Source organism: Armigeres subalbatus, chromosome 3 (assembly GCF_024139115.2).
Source record: "Armigeres subalbatus isolate Guangzhou_Male chromosome 3, GZ_Asu_2, whole genome shotgun sequence".
NCBI classification, from domain to species: Eukaryota; Metazoa; Arthropoda; class Insecta; order Diptera; family Culicidae; genus Armigeres; species Armigeres subalbatus.
In genome coordinates this window covers 354,876,399-354,892,491 of record NC_085141.1, presented here as the reverse complement: position 1 = coordinate 354,892,491, position 16,093 = coordinate 354,876,399, and the positions used below count along the sequence as shown (strand labels likewise).

The 16,093-nt window shown below is 38.3% G+C and overlaps 1 protein-coding gene across 6 annotated transcripts in view; it reads left to right on the top strand.

Annotated features, from left to right (window-relative positions):
• The window catches only part of LOC134226114 (uncharacterized), a 78,122-nt gene that overhangs the window by 24,818 nt on the left and 37,211 nt on the right, over positions 1-16,093 (top strand). For 4 of the 6 annotated variants that reach the window (XM_062706673.1, XM_062706675.1, XM_062706677.1 and 1 more), the window contains exon 2: positions 6,052-6,225. The gene's annotated coding sequence lies outside the window, so the exon portion shown is untranslated. Of the gene's footprint in view, positions 1-5,519; positions 5,589-5,781; positions 5,991-6,051; positions 6,226-16,093 lie in introns of those variants that run through there. The other 2 variants (XM_062706678.1, XM_062706676.1) reach the window with 2 other exon arrangements.

Sequence of the window (16,093 nt, the reverse complement as noted above, 5' to 3'; positions counted from 1 at the left end):
AAATTACTATGGAATTTTTCAAGCAATTCCTGAGAGAACTTTCTGAAGAATTTCTAAATCAATTTTCAAAGGAAAATTCGGAGGATTTTCCTAAGGAATCACTAAAGGAGTGTCCATAGAAAATTTCAAAGGAATTTAAAAAAACTCCCGAAAGAGTTTCCAAAGGAATTCCTTAAATAATTTCCGAGGAAATTTCTTAAGGAATTTTCAAAAGAACTTGTAAAGGAATTTACAAAGGATTTTCTGAAGGAATTCACGAAGAAATATTTAAACAAATTTCCGCAACAATTCCTTAAGACGTTTTTCGAAGTTTTTCCAAATAGATTATCGAAATAAGATCCGAAGGAATTCCTTAAGAAATTTTAAAAAAAATGTTAAATAAATTTCCAAAAAAATACTAAGGGAATTAAAAGAATATCTAATAAATCTCCCAAAAATTTTACAAAAGTATTTCCGAGGGATTTTCTCAAGAAACTTTCGAAGAAGCACTTCTGACGAAGGTCCGAAAAAATCCCGAAAAAAAATTTATATTTTTTGGAAGTGGTTTTCGCAATATTTTGAATTGAATATTTTGCCGCATGATTTACCTGTAAATTAATGCAAAGCACCTGGATACAAACAGGAAAAAATCAGGGAATTTTGTTTTTACAGATGACTTAGATGAGTAGACGCCCTGTTTTTCTTTCTTTTGTCTTCCATATTCCTTCTTACTTCTTCATTTTACCTTCTTCCTTCTACCTTCTTCTCTCTGCTTTTTCCTTCCTCCTTTTCCTTTTTTCTTCTTCCTTGCTTTTTTTCCTTTTTTCTGTTTACTTCTTTCTTTTCTTTTTTGCATCTTCCTTTTTGACGTAAACTACGTCTAAGGGGAAGACTCGGATACAGGGTGTAAAATGAAAATTTCAAATTTGGAGACCGTCACGAAATCATGTAAGATTTGTAACATTAATAGGTCCTTTATCTTTCAATAGATTTTGAAGATTTATATATCAATCGATTCGCAAACTCTCCACCAATTTACCAGCAGTATTGAAACTTTTGATTATCAACGCTAAACTATTGAAAATTTTAGCTCTTTCATGCATCATGCATCCTCTATACAGCGCGTTCCAATCCTTGGTAATTGCCTACTTTTAGGGTATGGGGGAGGTTCCTTCATCAGTGCTGCAACCTGGAAAAGTTTAGAGAAAAAGTAGAACCATGGAAATTTGACATGGCATGATATAGAAAATGAAAATTAAAATGTCTCTAGAACGTTATAGAATTTTTTTTGTCAAACAATTTTTAGTTTGTGGGGTTAGAAATTCAACAATCTTAAGCATTAACTGCTTATTCGAAAAAAATATAAAAATCGAGATATCATGTCTATTTTGTGTGCTTTTAAAATTCTAACCCAGTAAACCAAGATTTTTTTGAGAAACGTCCTTAATTTTTGTTTTATATCAAAAATATACTTCATTTCCTATACCACACTGTGTAAAATTTCAATGATTCTACTTTTTCTCTCGATAACAGCTGGTGGTCTTCTCCTCCCCTATTACCAATTATTGAACTGGGAGGGCTCAGCTGCTAGACAGTGGGGTCCCTACTCCCTCACAGATTGGGAGATGCTGCTAAAGCTGGGTAGCAGTGTCGGTGGGATGGTTTCTATCTTCTATATGGAGTAGAATAATTGGATCAGTGTACTATATTTGGTTTTACGTAGTTTACGTCGAGCGGTCGTGTCTTGTATACAACACCAACACCTCTCGGCTGCTCAGAAGGAGTTATGAGGAGTTGTCGAGCCTACCAAGTTGTCGAGTGGACTATTTACCAAGACCAAGGCTTGAATACCCCTTTCAGGTACGGAAGCGGAACAAGCAATACATATGCAATGAGGGAGTGCAGCTCTTAAATAGCCTGACCACCAGTTTTTATCTTAACATTATTAATTTATTCGCCCCTTGGGCATTTTCAATGAAGAGACAATGGTGTACTTGCGCTTTTTTACTGCAGATGGTGGTCGGCGGCGGTGATCTTTTTGGCTAGCATTGGTGGCGGCGATGACGTTGACGATGACGAGGATTTCAGGTCACGAGCCGGCGCGATCATGCGGCTTTCGGGCTTGGATGTTTCCGATGGGGTACCGGGAGTGCTTCGGACCGTCTCGGAGATTTGTGGTTGGCTTGGTGGCGATGGGTAGGCACGAAACTTCACCGTGGTGGCGGCCGCTGGAGATGGCCGATTGCTCGGCGGTGGGAGGCGCGCGGCTACGATCCAATCCGCGTGATGGTGGCCGGGAATTGAGGTGGGTGGTTGCCTTTTCGTCGGGGTATGCAGGCCGGCGACCTAAATTGGCACGATAGCGGATGGTGTCGGCGGTCGCCAAAGGATCTTCGTTTGGGAGGACCTGCCACCCCAATGGACACGATGGCGGATGGTGACGGCGGTTGCCCCAGCAATGTATATCGAGGTGATGGAATCTACCAGCAGGTGGGCGCGATATCGACTTGGATTGGCGGTTGCCGATCGATTCCAGTCCCGGATTCACCTTGCCTTACCTCCGATTTGGCACTATACACGCCACTGGCTTTCTTCCGGCTTGATGGATCCCGTAGCAATTAATACACCGAATTGTCACAAATTGTCTCTTCACAGCCCGTTTCACACCACTATCTCCACCTATCTTCAACAAACAATTTACTTTTTCTTCTAATAATTCACACCTATTGAAGGTGGACTTCCTTAGAGGTGCTAGTGTTGTAATCACTATGCGTACTATAGATTTAAGATTTTACACTAGTTTCACAATAGCACGCTATTTATACTTAAGAGAGCACCAGTTCACTGCATAAGCATGAATTTTAATTTATTTTATTTCAATTTAACTCTGCGGAGTTTTTTTCCTAACTTTTTTATTTGGTCCTATTTCGTTTTCTCTTTCTTACTATCTTACCAAAAACTGAATAGTCATTCTCCAATTTTTCGTAATGGTTGGCATCACTTCCACGCAGGGTAGTACAGGGTATTAACAACCGTTACGGGTTGTTGTCCAGACTCAAACTGCGGAAAGTACAGTGAGGGTGGGCATGAATGAAGCAAGGGATGTATGTCTTTGACGGTAGTGCCGAATTTTTTATTTCGAACAGCTGGGATCGCCACCAGTAAGGCTGTCCTACTATTTTTCTTAGGGACGGACTGGGCGTCTGGTTCTTACTGGCGTGGGAGACGAGACATGGGGATGCTTGTGAAGAAGCCAAAAAGCTACAAAATTGGGACCAAAGGTTACACTTCTGTCTTCTTCCTTCAACTTTTTTCCTTCCTTTTCTTTTTTTTTCCTTATTCCTTCTTCCAATTTTCTTTGTCCTTCTTTCCTTTTCCTTCTTCCTTCTTCCATATTTTTTTCCATCTTCTTTCTTCCTCCTTTCTTCTTCCTACTTCATTCTTCATTTTCACTTCTCGCTTCATATTGCTTACCACTCTCGTCTTATTTATCACTCTTACTTATCACATCTCACTTCTCACCAAAAATTTCACATTGCTCTCTCTCACTTCTTACTACTCACATCTATTTTTCACTACTCTCTAATCACTTCAAACATCTCACTTACCACTTCGGCCAAATGACCCTTTCGGCCAAACGGCATTCGGTCAAATGACTCTAAACCTGTAGAACGTTCCGTTCCGGAGAATAAATCAATCAAAGGCCCAATCTCAAAAATCAATAGAAGCATTTTTGTTTTGTGACATCCCAACAAACATTGGCAGCTGATAAAAAGCTTATTACATTAGAAATATGATTCTTCAGCTAAAAAACTAGCTTATTCAGCTTAAATTGTTTGTTGGGATCTAAATTGCAGTTCTTGTTATAACTAGAGTTCTTACTTCCGTTTTTAAGGGATATACCAAAGCGGGGATTACCACGCGGATACCTACTCGTAATTTCTTTTCAAAAATCGATAATTATTCTTGTAAGGCATTTGAGCTTACACGATATCGAAGCTAGCAAACAAACCCCAATTTTTCCCTTACTTACTGTATGTAGTGTAGAATAATCAACTTCATTATTGATCAGTGACACGTTTGGTTCCCTAAAATAGCACCGCTAAAGTTACCGTTTGCGACAAGATTGCACCGTTCTTATCTCAATACAAATAAATCAAAATGAAGTTCTTTTTATCTTGAGCATAATTAATTTAGGAATAAACTATTTTCTCATTTATTTAATGTATTATGAGTGATCAATTATCATATCTTCGGTAGCTATTTTTTTTAGTATTTCATCAACTGGAAATAAAAAACCTTTCGGTACCCAAATCATGACGCATACGGTAGTTAGTCACCTCTGTAGTTCTTGATTCAAGACAAGTCAGTAATCATTGTTCAAACAACTCTCCGAACTCGTTCTCATTCTCGTTAATTTTCTGCCCGGTGTTAAATCCCCTCGCAGTGCTACTCATATAGGCAGGAAGAAAACAAGCAGGACTGTCGTCGATTCACACCTTCATTTGCACAAACGCATCCACCGATGGCAGTTCAATATTTTTTATTACTCGGCCGCTACAATATGAGCTTTGCCTTGATGTTCTTTTACATTTCGTTCTTTTTCTTATACCAGCGTTTCCTCTATACTGATTATTTTCAGATAAAACTGTGAATATCTTCTGTTTTATTTTATATAATCGTGTAGTGTTATGAGGACCAGCTTCATATAGATACCTTTAATGTTTGAGATTTTTATGCATTAAACTGAAACAAACTATCCTTGCTGATGGAACTTTATAATATTCAACATGATATGTGCTTTCAAAAGTGAATCTATGACAAAATGTCGGAAGGCCGAAACACAAAAGGTCGAAAGGGACAAAAAGTCGAAAAGATAAAAGGTTGAAGAGACAAAAGGTCGAAAGAGACAAAAAACGAATCGGACAAAAGGTCGAAAAGGACAGAAGGTCGAAATGGACAAAAGGCCGAGTTGATAACAAGTTGGGTGTATTAGAAAGGAATTTGTGAAATGCATTTAACTTCAAGCAGAAATAATACTCTCATCTCATCAATCAAAGTTGAAGAATGAGCAATTTTCAAAGAAGGATTATTTACTATAAAACATGTTAGAGATTATTGATTCTCCCCGTGTCAGTTTCTTGTCTATTTCGATCTTTTGTACTTTTCGACCTTTTGTCTCTTTCGGCTTTTTGTCCCGTTCGACGTTTTGTCCTTTCGACCTTTTGTTCCTTCGATATTTTGTCTTTCGACCATTTTTCCCAAACCCTTCAAACGAATAACGATGCAGTTCTTTTATTTAACAATTGTTGGTATCAGAAATCGAAGAGGAAGATTTTGAACGATATCACATTTCAAAGATTATTATTGTAGTAACTGTAATTGTATTGAAATTAATGAAGCAAATATCATTTGTCATTATCAAAAATCACGACCGCATAATGCTATCCGAATCAAACCATACAAGGTTGAACGACTTCTAACAACGGTCACCAGATGATGGGCATTTGTTGCAGCAAGCAACTAAGTACCCGTAGTTCCAAACCAGAGGCGTTAATTATCCTAATTTCGTCAGTTAATGAACAACATCCGTTCCCGATTCGACGAAGGTACTTACCACCAAGCAACTGTCTGTTCCACAGTCGAAAATTATTCCAAATCGTCAAGTATGTGTATAGGGTGAGAGAGCGAGTTCACACACGAATTATTACAATAAGTTTTGTTATCCATAATGGTCAACGCACAATCAGTGGAAAAAGAGAAACGGGTACAGAGAAAAGAACACACGTTTGTATACGAACTGGAATGACGGTTTTGAGACGTGAATAACGTGAATAGAGATCTCGGAAAGTGATAGATCAGCACTGGGGGAGACCGAAAATATCACAGCCACCGAAACTTGTTAAATCGTAGACGAAATAATTAAAGCAAATAGAGCGTCTTACATATACTGCGTGCATAGTTGACCGATATTTATCTCTAGTTAATACACGCGTATTAATAACTCCAAAGTGCATATATATTGAGGGAGCGAAAATTAACGCCTATGTTCAAATAATTTTCTCGTTACAGTGATATTCCATCGAAATATTCCTTCCTGGACGAATGTTAATTGGTGAAATGGGTGTGATAATGGTGCAACACGAAGCCACAGTTTGGGCAATCCTATGATGGATGAAAATAAATAGGATGACGCTGCTGCCACATGATTGGTTACGAAACACACGATTGCTCATTTATTAGAAGGTAGGTAATTGAAGATAAATTTAGCATATTGATAAAAACTGCGATGTAGATATAAATGTTGGGCGAACTTGATTTCCAAAAATTTCTTGACCATTAACAATGGATAGAAATTTTCTCAACTATTGCATGTGAAAACTGTTGCGTATTAGGAAGCTGTATCGATCAATTATGGACTTTAATTAGTAATCAAAGAAGAACGGGAGATGCCCATAACAGCGAACTGCTTCTCATTACTGATGAATGCCGGTACGAAAACGTGGATGGTCTTCATCCAACTTAAGCATTTCAAATCCTCGATGAAGTGAGCATACAGCGAAGTAAATCGGAAATTCGTCGCAGTTATAAGCGCTGTGCCGGGATTCTGCTCGCGCGTAATGAGGTTACTTCTAAATTAGTTAATTAACATTCGAAAACTCAATAGCTAACTGGCTACCATAGTTCAGCAGCTTTAACTGCTCGAAACGTGCTGCCCATGTTTGGTCATCCCCGCGATAATGGAATCACACGGCGAGGCACCTCTCTGCGTCTACGTCTGGTCAATTAAAGATGATGAGTATTGAGCAGCACGAATCAAAGGGAAGCGATCGAAGAAATAATGGAATAAAAGGGAAAAAACGGTGAAATACAACTAGGATCGTTCCCCTCGCGAAGCGCATATGAAGGAAGGAAAATTTGCACCCTTTTGAAGCTATCGTTTCTGGCGAAATTCAAAACGAATCCAATTACACATCCACTCGATTCCTTACAACATGTGCGACGAGTGCGAGCTCTAAAACAACGCGCATTTTTGCAAAGCTATTCAGCTCAGGGAAGCATCGGCACCAAGACCAGTTGACAACGTTGCCCTTTTGTCTTGGTGAGCACAACGGAAATCGAGGAACAAATAAAGATAAAAAAACTCGAATAATCTGGCTGGCTGTGACATTTTTTTCGTTAAAAAGAACTTAAGGAAATAGAGTTTATAACATTTGCAAACATTAGAAGCAGCTAAATGGGATTAACTACTACAAAATGTTAAACTCTATATTAATTATGAATTGAAATCATCTCGATTTTACATTTATTTCCACACTTCTAATATGTGCAGTTTTTATAAACTGCATCATAAGCTCCTTATTTTAATTATTGATGAAATCCTTATTGCTTAAATAAGAATTTCAAGAAGAATTCCATATTGCCCATAAAACAATCCCTTCCCTGCGCAGAAAATCGTATGAACAAATCAAAAGAAACGGGATATTACATATCATACAGCGTGTCACCCTCTTTTTATGAAGATGTCCGCAAGAACGTTTAAACTGGTTTGTTGTCAAACTTTTTTCTTTCGCGAATTTTATCATTACTTGTTTTGTCATTACTTGTCTTTCGTGCATATCTAGCCTAGTCTACATACACAATCCATATTTGAAAAAAAAAACCTTCAACTGTGCATAATATTTTTGTCTACCACAGATAAAGAACGAGAATAACTCCTACTACTGTTATGTTATTTGACTAAATTAATTTCATTTTATTACTTCATCGTTTATTTGCAAAACTGCCTTGAAGCGTTACGGAGCCGGAATCATGTTTTTCACTACATTTTTCACGATTTTCATACAATATTGTTAGTTTTGGAGAACCGAAAGACTCGCGGTTTGGTCGAGGCTAGAGAATACAATAATACAGTATACTGTACAGGAAAGAAAGGAAATTTAGAGTGCTTAATAATGTTATGTATTTGACTATCGGTAGAAATTACATTATTGTGGTGAAAATACTTGGTGCTCTTCATTTCCACCCATAGTCAAACACATAACAGTAGTACGAGTTTTTTCATAAAGCCAGCTGACCTTGAACTTGTGATTTTAAGATTGGGACGCACTGAGGAGTATTTGAGCCCATACCCTAACCAAAAACTTAACTTTTTGAAATTGAACTGGCACACAATGGCGGAAACTCGGCAAAACCTCAAAAAAAAGTTTGTTTGTTTCGCGGAACTCGTATTCTTTTAATTTCACACATATATTAAATGAACTGATTCCAAAATTTGATGATTGTAGCTTTTAAATTTAATTTAAGTCACAAGCCACCAATTGTTGAAGTTAATGATGTAAAGCATCTCCCGAACAAATTTGTATGGAAACAGAAAATTTGACTAAAGTTTTTTTGGGAACGATTCGGAACGATCTGGAATCATGTATTGAAACCTATTTTTGGTCTACTTTCCAGTGGTTAGTGTGGTGATTTGCTCATATGGAAATTGACTGCTTCAATGTTAGAATGAGGACGCTGTTAATGCTTTAGACCTTAAGGGTTGCGCCACCAGAAGTACTCGAGTAGTATATGTTCTAGACTCAAAATGAATTTTGCGTCCCAAAATTATTCTTTGGTGAAAGATTCGAGCAACATATTAGAATTCGGCCGGCATCTGTATGGGGGCCCGGCATTGTGCGGCGTGGTTGAAAATGACAATGGCAAATATAATCGTTAAATATTGCAATTTTTTTTTATTTCAGAAGATTTTTTTTGGCTGTATATAAATATTTTTACTCGCGAATATTCTCCATCGGATTTTTATGCACCTTTCAAAAATGTTTGTAAGAACCGCATAAAACCGATTCCCATTACAGTCATTATTTTCACAGATGTTGCAGAGATCTCGATGCAGAGAAAGTTTGAGTGACAGCAAAGTATATTAACCCATGCGCGATTGATCATGTTTCTGCAAAGTACATAGAAAGTTCGAGCATTTTATTCAGCCTTGTGGCGCAGGAAAATAAATTAATGTGTGCCCGATTGATCGTGTTTCTGCTCGGTTCACCGAAAGTTCAAGCGTTTTTTTCTGCTTTGTGGCGTAGAAATGTAAATTAATCTATGCTCGATTGACCGTGTTTCTGCTCGGTACGCAGACGGTTCGAGCGTTTTATTTTTCTTTATGATGCAGAAAAGTGAATTAATCAATACTCGATTTATCGTGCTTCTGCTCGGTACGTGTTTCTGCTCGGTACGCAGAATATTCAAACTTCTTAATCTACATTGTGTCACAAAAAAGTAAATTATTCTGCTTGGTACGAAGAAAGATCGAATGTTTTATTCTGCTTTGAGTGACAGAAAAGAATATTGAGCAGTGCGCGATTGGTCGTGTGTCAGCTCAGTAGGCAGAAAGTTCGAGAGTTTTATTCTGCTTTGTGGTGCAAAAAAGTTAATTAATAAGTGAACGATTGATCGTGTTTCTGCTCGGTACACAGAAAGTTCCAGCGTTTTATTTTACTTTGAGCGGAAGAAAAGTATAGTATTCCGTACGCGATTGATCGTGTTTCTGCACCCCCCTGGCGTCCTATACTATCACAAGGGGTTTGACAATAGCCACCATGTCCACGGACGGTAGCTCATTACCGTCCGTTGTTATTGTACGAAAATAAACATCATGTGTTTTGTTTACTATTTGTTTTGGTTAAATCTAAAAATTGTTTTTAAAATAATTTGCAAGATTTACATCTTTGACCATGGGAATTATGTTATTTGATGATAAAATATAATAAACTTACGAATTGGAGGGAATCTATAGGTGAAATCAAGCGCTACACGAAATCATTTTTCGTAACTTGTTCTCCCGCTCCGAATCAAACAAAAGATATTAATATTGTTTATACTGTGTAGAGCATCACAGTTGAAATGGTCCGGGGATGCAAATCGAACAACATTCATTAGTGAAATTGAAATGAAATAAATGGTGTGCTGAAAGATGTTTTAGGATTATATTTTCATGCCCATAATAGCTGGTATTATTTTTAAACAAATTGAAAAAGTGTAGCAAACAATATTTTGGATAAAATCCAGTTGCTTATAAAGGAACGATTCGGGAGAAGTACTTTTCAAAATGTATGCTGGATATATTCATGAAGATGTTCGCTACGCTGAGAAGCATCTCTTGCCACGGGGCTGTGTTTCTGCTCAGAGCGCAGAAAGCTCGAACATTTTATTCTTCTTTGCCGGGCAGAAAAGTAAATTAATCAGTGCACGATTTATTGTGTTTCAGCTCGGTTCGGTACGCAGACAGTTCGAGCGTTTTATTCTACCTTGGGTGTCAAAAAAGTTAATTAATCCGTGTGCTATTGACCGTGTTTCTGCTCAGTACACAGAAAGTTCGAGCGTTTTATTCTGCTTTGAGCACGAATGATCATGTTTCTGGTCAGTATGCAGAAAGTTTGTCATTTTTATTCTGCTTTAGGGCGGAGGAAAGTACAGTCGCCTCTCTATATCTCGATATCGAAGGGACCTTTCATTTAAATGGCTGCTAGATCCAAAAAAGCTCGTTGCTATGAAAAACGACAGCAAAGAAATGTCGTTGTCTTATTGTTGTTGTGTTTGTTATTGTCTAAAGATGCTAAAAAGTTGAACATATCGACATAAGGAGAGTGAATCCTGAACAAAATAGATCAGAAACATAAAAATAGAGAGATATCGAGATATGTAGGTTATCGAGTTGTAGAATGTCAAAATGTATAAAGATTGAAGGGACCGAGGAAATCATCGACATAGGGAGAGGTATCGAGATGTAGAGAGTCGACTATCGATCAGTACGCGATTGATCGTGTTTCTACTCAGTTGCTTTGCGTTGTAAAGTTGTGTTCGTAGATTGCATATTATGCATCTCGAGATAAAATAGTATACTGCGGCTTCCTGCTGGTTGCTTCTAAGGTAATCGCAACGGTCACTAAACACGACAGAGTCAATGAAAATCTTACCCACCGTATGCACTTGCCATGATAAACACTCTTCACAGTGGCGTAGCCACGGGGGTGGTTTTGGACATCAAACATACACCAACCCCGCCCCCCCCCAGAGACAAAATTTTTAGATGAAATTTTTTTTTTTTGCGAAAAAAAAAATGTTCAGAAAACTCCCCCCAGACCAATTTTCTGGCTACGCCACTGACTCTCCATGTACTCAGTGACTCCGGTTGCCTCTCACTAATACAGTCAAACACTGCTGTCATTTCGCGAAAAGCACGTGGTTTTGTTTTGAGCGGGAAAATTCTTCCTATCTTTTAACACGGCGGCTATCTTGACGTTTACATTCGCAGTCGAGCCTGCGAGTGTAAGACCGCCGCCGCATTCTAAAAAAAGATAAGCGCGACAATACTAATAGCTGTCATGCATATTCTTTAACATTCTTACTCCAATTGCTTATGGATTTTCATTTATGATTTAATGGCAATCCAATTGGGGGTCCGAGTAATGAAGCATGCAAGCTGCCATTGTTAGCCACGCCCATCTTCCCCGTTACTAGGGAAGGGAAGGAAATGATGATATGCCATTATAAAAGCATTTAATACGTAATTTGTAGTATATGAATTCTGAGAATAAAATAAGCACGGTGAATTTCAATAATACGTCGAATACATCAAATGGTATGAATATAATGGAAAAGGTAAAATTACTGCTTAAGCGTGTCTCGGAAACAACAATTGTCTTGAGCAGAGTACAAACTTTTTTTTAGATTTTTGATATTTAAAACATAGATAGGGTATCTGTTCCATTATTAATAACATGCTCCTATATCAATAACATCCGAAAAACAGGCTATTTAGGCTCAATTATTATCCGGCGTGTTCACTACTGAAAAAATCACAAAAATGATAAATAAAACAATTTACACACCAATTATTTGTTTTCTAATGTTATTGATTTGGGTACATGGTATTCAGTACATCTTGAGTTATGCATACAAAGAATTGATCGCGTTTCTACTCAGTACGCAGAAAGTTCGATTGTTCTATTATGCTTGGTGGCGCAGAAAAGTAAATTAATGCTCGATTGAACGTGTTTCTACTCTGTACGAAAGTTCAAGCGTTTTTTTCTGTCTTGTTACGCAGAGAAGTAAATAAATCAGTGTGCAATTGATTGTATTTCTACGCAGTACGCAATAAGTTGGCACGATGCGAACGAGCTCGGTGGTCTAGTGACTACCGCTTCTGCCTTACAAGCAGGAGGTCGTGGGTTTGTGGTATCCCAGGCTCGTTCATATTAGAAAAAAATCAAAGATGCAGCCCAATCGGATTGTACGCAAAGGTGGCGTAGGACTACGTAGCTATAAGAAAATTTTTATGGATGGATGGCATTTGTCATAATAGTTTGTGTCGCAAAACCAAACGCAAATATATTTATTTGCAGCGTTCGTTTTCCGCTCGTGATGTAAGCATACGTGTATCGTTTTCTATGGCGCCGGTGGAAAAGTGAGAGGAAGCCAAGGGGTGGGACGCTGAGCACAATGTTCCAAGCACACATTTGCTGGATTTGATTCACATCTGTGGCCCTCGGTGTGGCACACTCGGCACACTTTTGACGTTTTAATGATTCAGGACATAAAATACCGGCAACCTTGCCAGCGTTTGTTTTCACCTATTTTGACGTATTGAGATGAGTGACGTTTGGCGGACGCACACTTGTTTCCCTTCTGTTCATAACCTCAAAATTGATCGATCATCACAATTGTTTAAGAGGAGTCAAAAAATCATTTTAACCCAAGCCTCGGTGAGTTGCTTTCGAACGTGAGAATGACGATATAAATCACACAGATATTTTCCATATAGCGACAGTTTTATCATAGAATTCAATTGAAATCCCAGCACTGGTCATATTCAAATACAAAATATTAAAATCGCTCCCTTTCTATCAGACGCTCTTTGATTCATATTTCCAATGTCATTTACCGGATTTAAGCGGTGTTCAAATAACGAGCATAATGACTGTTTGGCATTCATAAACATTCTGTTTTTCTCAAAAGAAAATAATGCTTAGCACAAGAAAACTGTTTCTCTCTTGCTCCACAAACAATAAGAAACATAGAATAAGTATAACACAGACAAACAGACGTAACAGTTTGAACATTTTTCAGAAAAATCCATCGCCCAACTCCTCTACCACCATCTTGCGAGCATGTTGCACGAAACAATGTTTCGTATGACATTGTCACCAGACGGCGCTGGAGTGAAATGTCAAACTCGAAGGATTATGACGCTAGCGCCTCTAGTTGTGAAACGCGCAATCGATCAAATTCAAATTGGTCGTTGAAGTCATGGTCGATGGAAATTTCTCTAGTGTTACGTCTGTTTATCTGTGAGTATAACCTACATCAAATCCCTCGCTCAAATGAAATGTCTACTTTTGTTCCATCTAAATACCATATCATCCCATTTGTCACCACCGAACTTCTGGAATTCCGGATGCTGCGAAGTTTTTAATGAACCGCATTATTCTTCAATTCCTCGGATTGTAGTAGCGATTAACCCGTTATCCGGATGTGAAGAATACCACTAAAGTTATATTAATAATAAATACCTTTCGTGTTGTACTTTTCATCCGGATCCAGCTTTGTTACCGCTGCTATAATCAAGTCCAACTTTTCCCCAAGCACCAGTTTCCGATCAAGTCCCAGTTACTTGAAATCAATTCATGAGCCTACCTGTGCACGTTTTACGATACTCCGTTGCATTAATTCCATTAATTCGATTCGCTTTGCTTGCTTGGTCGCATGTTCATGATTTTGTTTGTTTTCTTCAATCGCGGCAAGAGGCAACTTGATGTTGACATTTGGAAGTGTTGCCGGAATTTCCGATTGTCAAAATGACAAAGTGTCACACCCAAGGTGAGGCACAACGTATGGCACACTGCAGTGGCACATGTTGCACAATAGTCACAAAGAATAAAATGAGCACAAATTTAATTGTGCTCAGCGACCCACCCCTTGGAGGAAGCTCAAGAATTAATTACACAATCCTTTTCAGGGCTAAAACTATTTATCCATATGAAGAGATATTGACCGTAGTGAAAAATCTTTAACCAAAAAACCAGACTATACGACTTAAGTTTTGGAATTTATCCGTTTAAACGACAATGGCGATCCTGAAAAGATCCTTTATTTTCAATAATGCGCCTTTTCAAACAAACAGCTAAAGGAAATTTTCCACTAAGGTGGCGTTTTCATCGATTTGGCTGTCGTCGGCGGAAAGTGAAATTTTCTGGCAAGATTCTTTGGTTTTGTTTCAGTTAGCAATTGGAAATAAAACCGTTTTTGTCGAGCCACCATTTTATGCAACAGAAGAAGGTCGATCCTAAATGATTTTTCTTCAAATTGCTAAACTTAATCGTTTGGTGACAACAGAAAGTTGCCCTTCGGTAGCACAATCACAAGCCCACGTCGGAGGGAGCTGATGCAATAAGTTTGTTCGAATGGATGGCGTCAGTAGCAGGCAAATAGAATTTCCTCACAAGATTTGAATATTGTTTGCTGCTGTTAGGGATTGAAAAGTTGCATTATTGGCAATATATCGGTTATGTTACACAAGGGAAGGTTGATCTGAGATCCAGAAATTGTCTTCAAAGTGTAAAATTAATCGTTTGGCGACGATAGAGAGTTGCCCATTCGATAGCAGAATCACAAGAGCGCGTCGGAGGGAGATGATGCAATAAATTTGTTTGAATCGGTGGAATCACTAACAGCAAACAAGCTACCACGCTAAACGCCGATGTCACCGAAACAGTCCATTTTTGCAATCGACCCTTTCTGTTCAGAAAATGCTGGTCCTGATTTTGAATTTTCTTCATTTTCAGGGCTGTTACAACAGTCGCGGATTTCGCGATTTTCGCGTTTTTCGCGAATTTCGCGGATTTGTCGCGGATTTACCCTTCCAGTCGCGAAAATCGCGGTTCCGTCAAACATTGCATTGTCGCGAAAATCGCGGATTTATAATTACACTCTCGCGAAAATCGCGATTTCCCTCAATTTAATTTTAGGATTAATTCAACATGTCATTTATGTGGGCGTTTGCAAAATAGGCAACCCGTCGAGATCCAAACACATGGTATTTGAATAATCTTTCAATAGTCGTATGGATGTTGGTTTAAGTGGACATATAGAAAGTCTGTCGAATTGTCAGATCGATCATATTGCATTTCTGGATTACCGAAATGCCGAGAGTTATTTATTTTATTGCTTAGAACTTAGAACGATAAAGTCGGACCAAACGCAGTAATATTCACACCTGCAACTGCCGGGACGGAACTGATAGCTGATCGAAGCTGTCTTTATTTAGGTGTTTTGAAATTTATAATTTTAGGTTCAACGCCTATGCGGAAAGGAATTAGAAGGATTTAGCAATTTTTATTATGAGGAAGGCCGGACCAGAAGGACCGTCTTGCTAGTCAACCAAGGGCTTTGCCAGTTATTTGAATTAAAATTAACCACATTAAAATGATTGTAATGATAAAATTTGGTAAAGAAAAACACTAATAAAATAGGCAAAAATTGCGATGATAGGGTCCGACGGTTCCGGCTTCTCCCTGAGAACTGGAATTGTGGGGCTCCTGCCGCTTTGTATAGCTTTTTTTTTCTAAGGGTGGTGCAAATATGGTTCATCTGTTCTCCGGTGATATGTTAACTTGCTGCTGAAGCTGAAGAATTGGTGTCTAGGTTGGGAATGCCAATATTAGCTGCCAAACAGAAAATCCTTGTGGATTGTTCGATCTTTCTTTTTGTGAGAAAGGATCACATTGCCTTTCAATGGTTGGGGCGATATTCAGAAATCTCGGTTGAACGAGAGGTTTTTTTTAATTGCCCGACCATCAGTTGCGTCTAGTTTTGTACCATGCTCAATGACTATTGCAGGCATCTCATTCAAACCATTCAGTATTCATCCTTTGTTCTATTATGCATTCCAATAGCTTTTTGGTAGGCTAGTTTTTGTTCCATTATTTTCGCTTCAAAATTCCTCGCTGTTCTTATATCCATTGAGAGTTCGTTCGTGATTACTCAGTTGCAGCAAACTGTCTGACTGAACTTGAGCCTTGAGAATCCAAACGAATCCTACGATGGATAGGACATA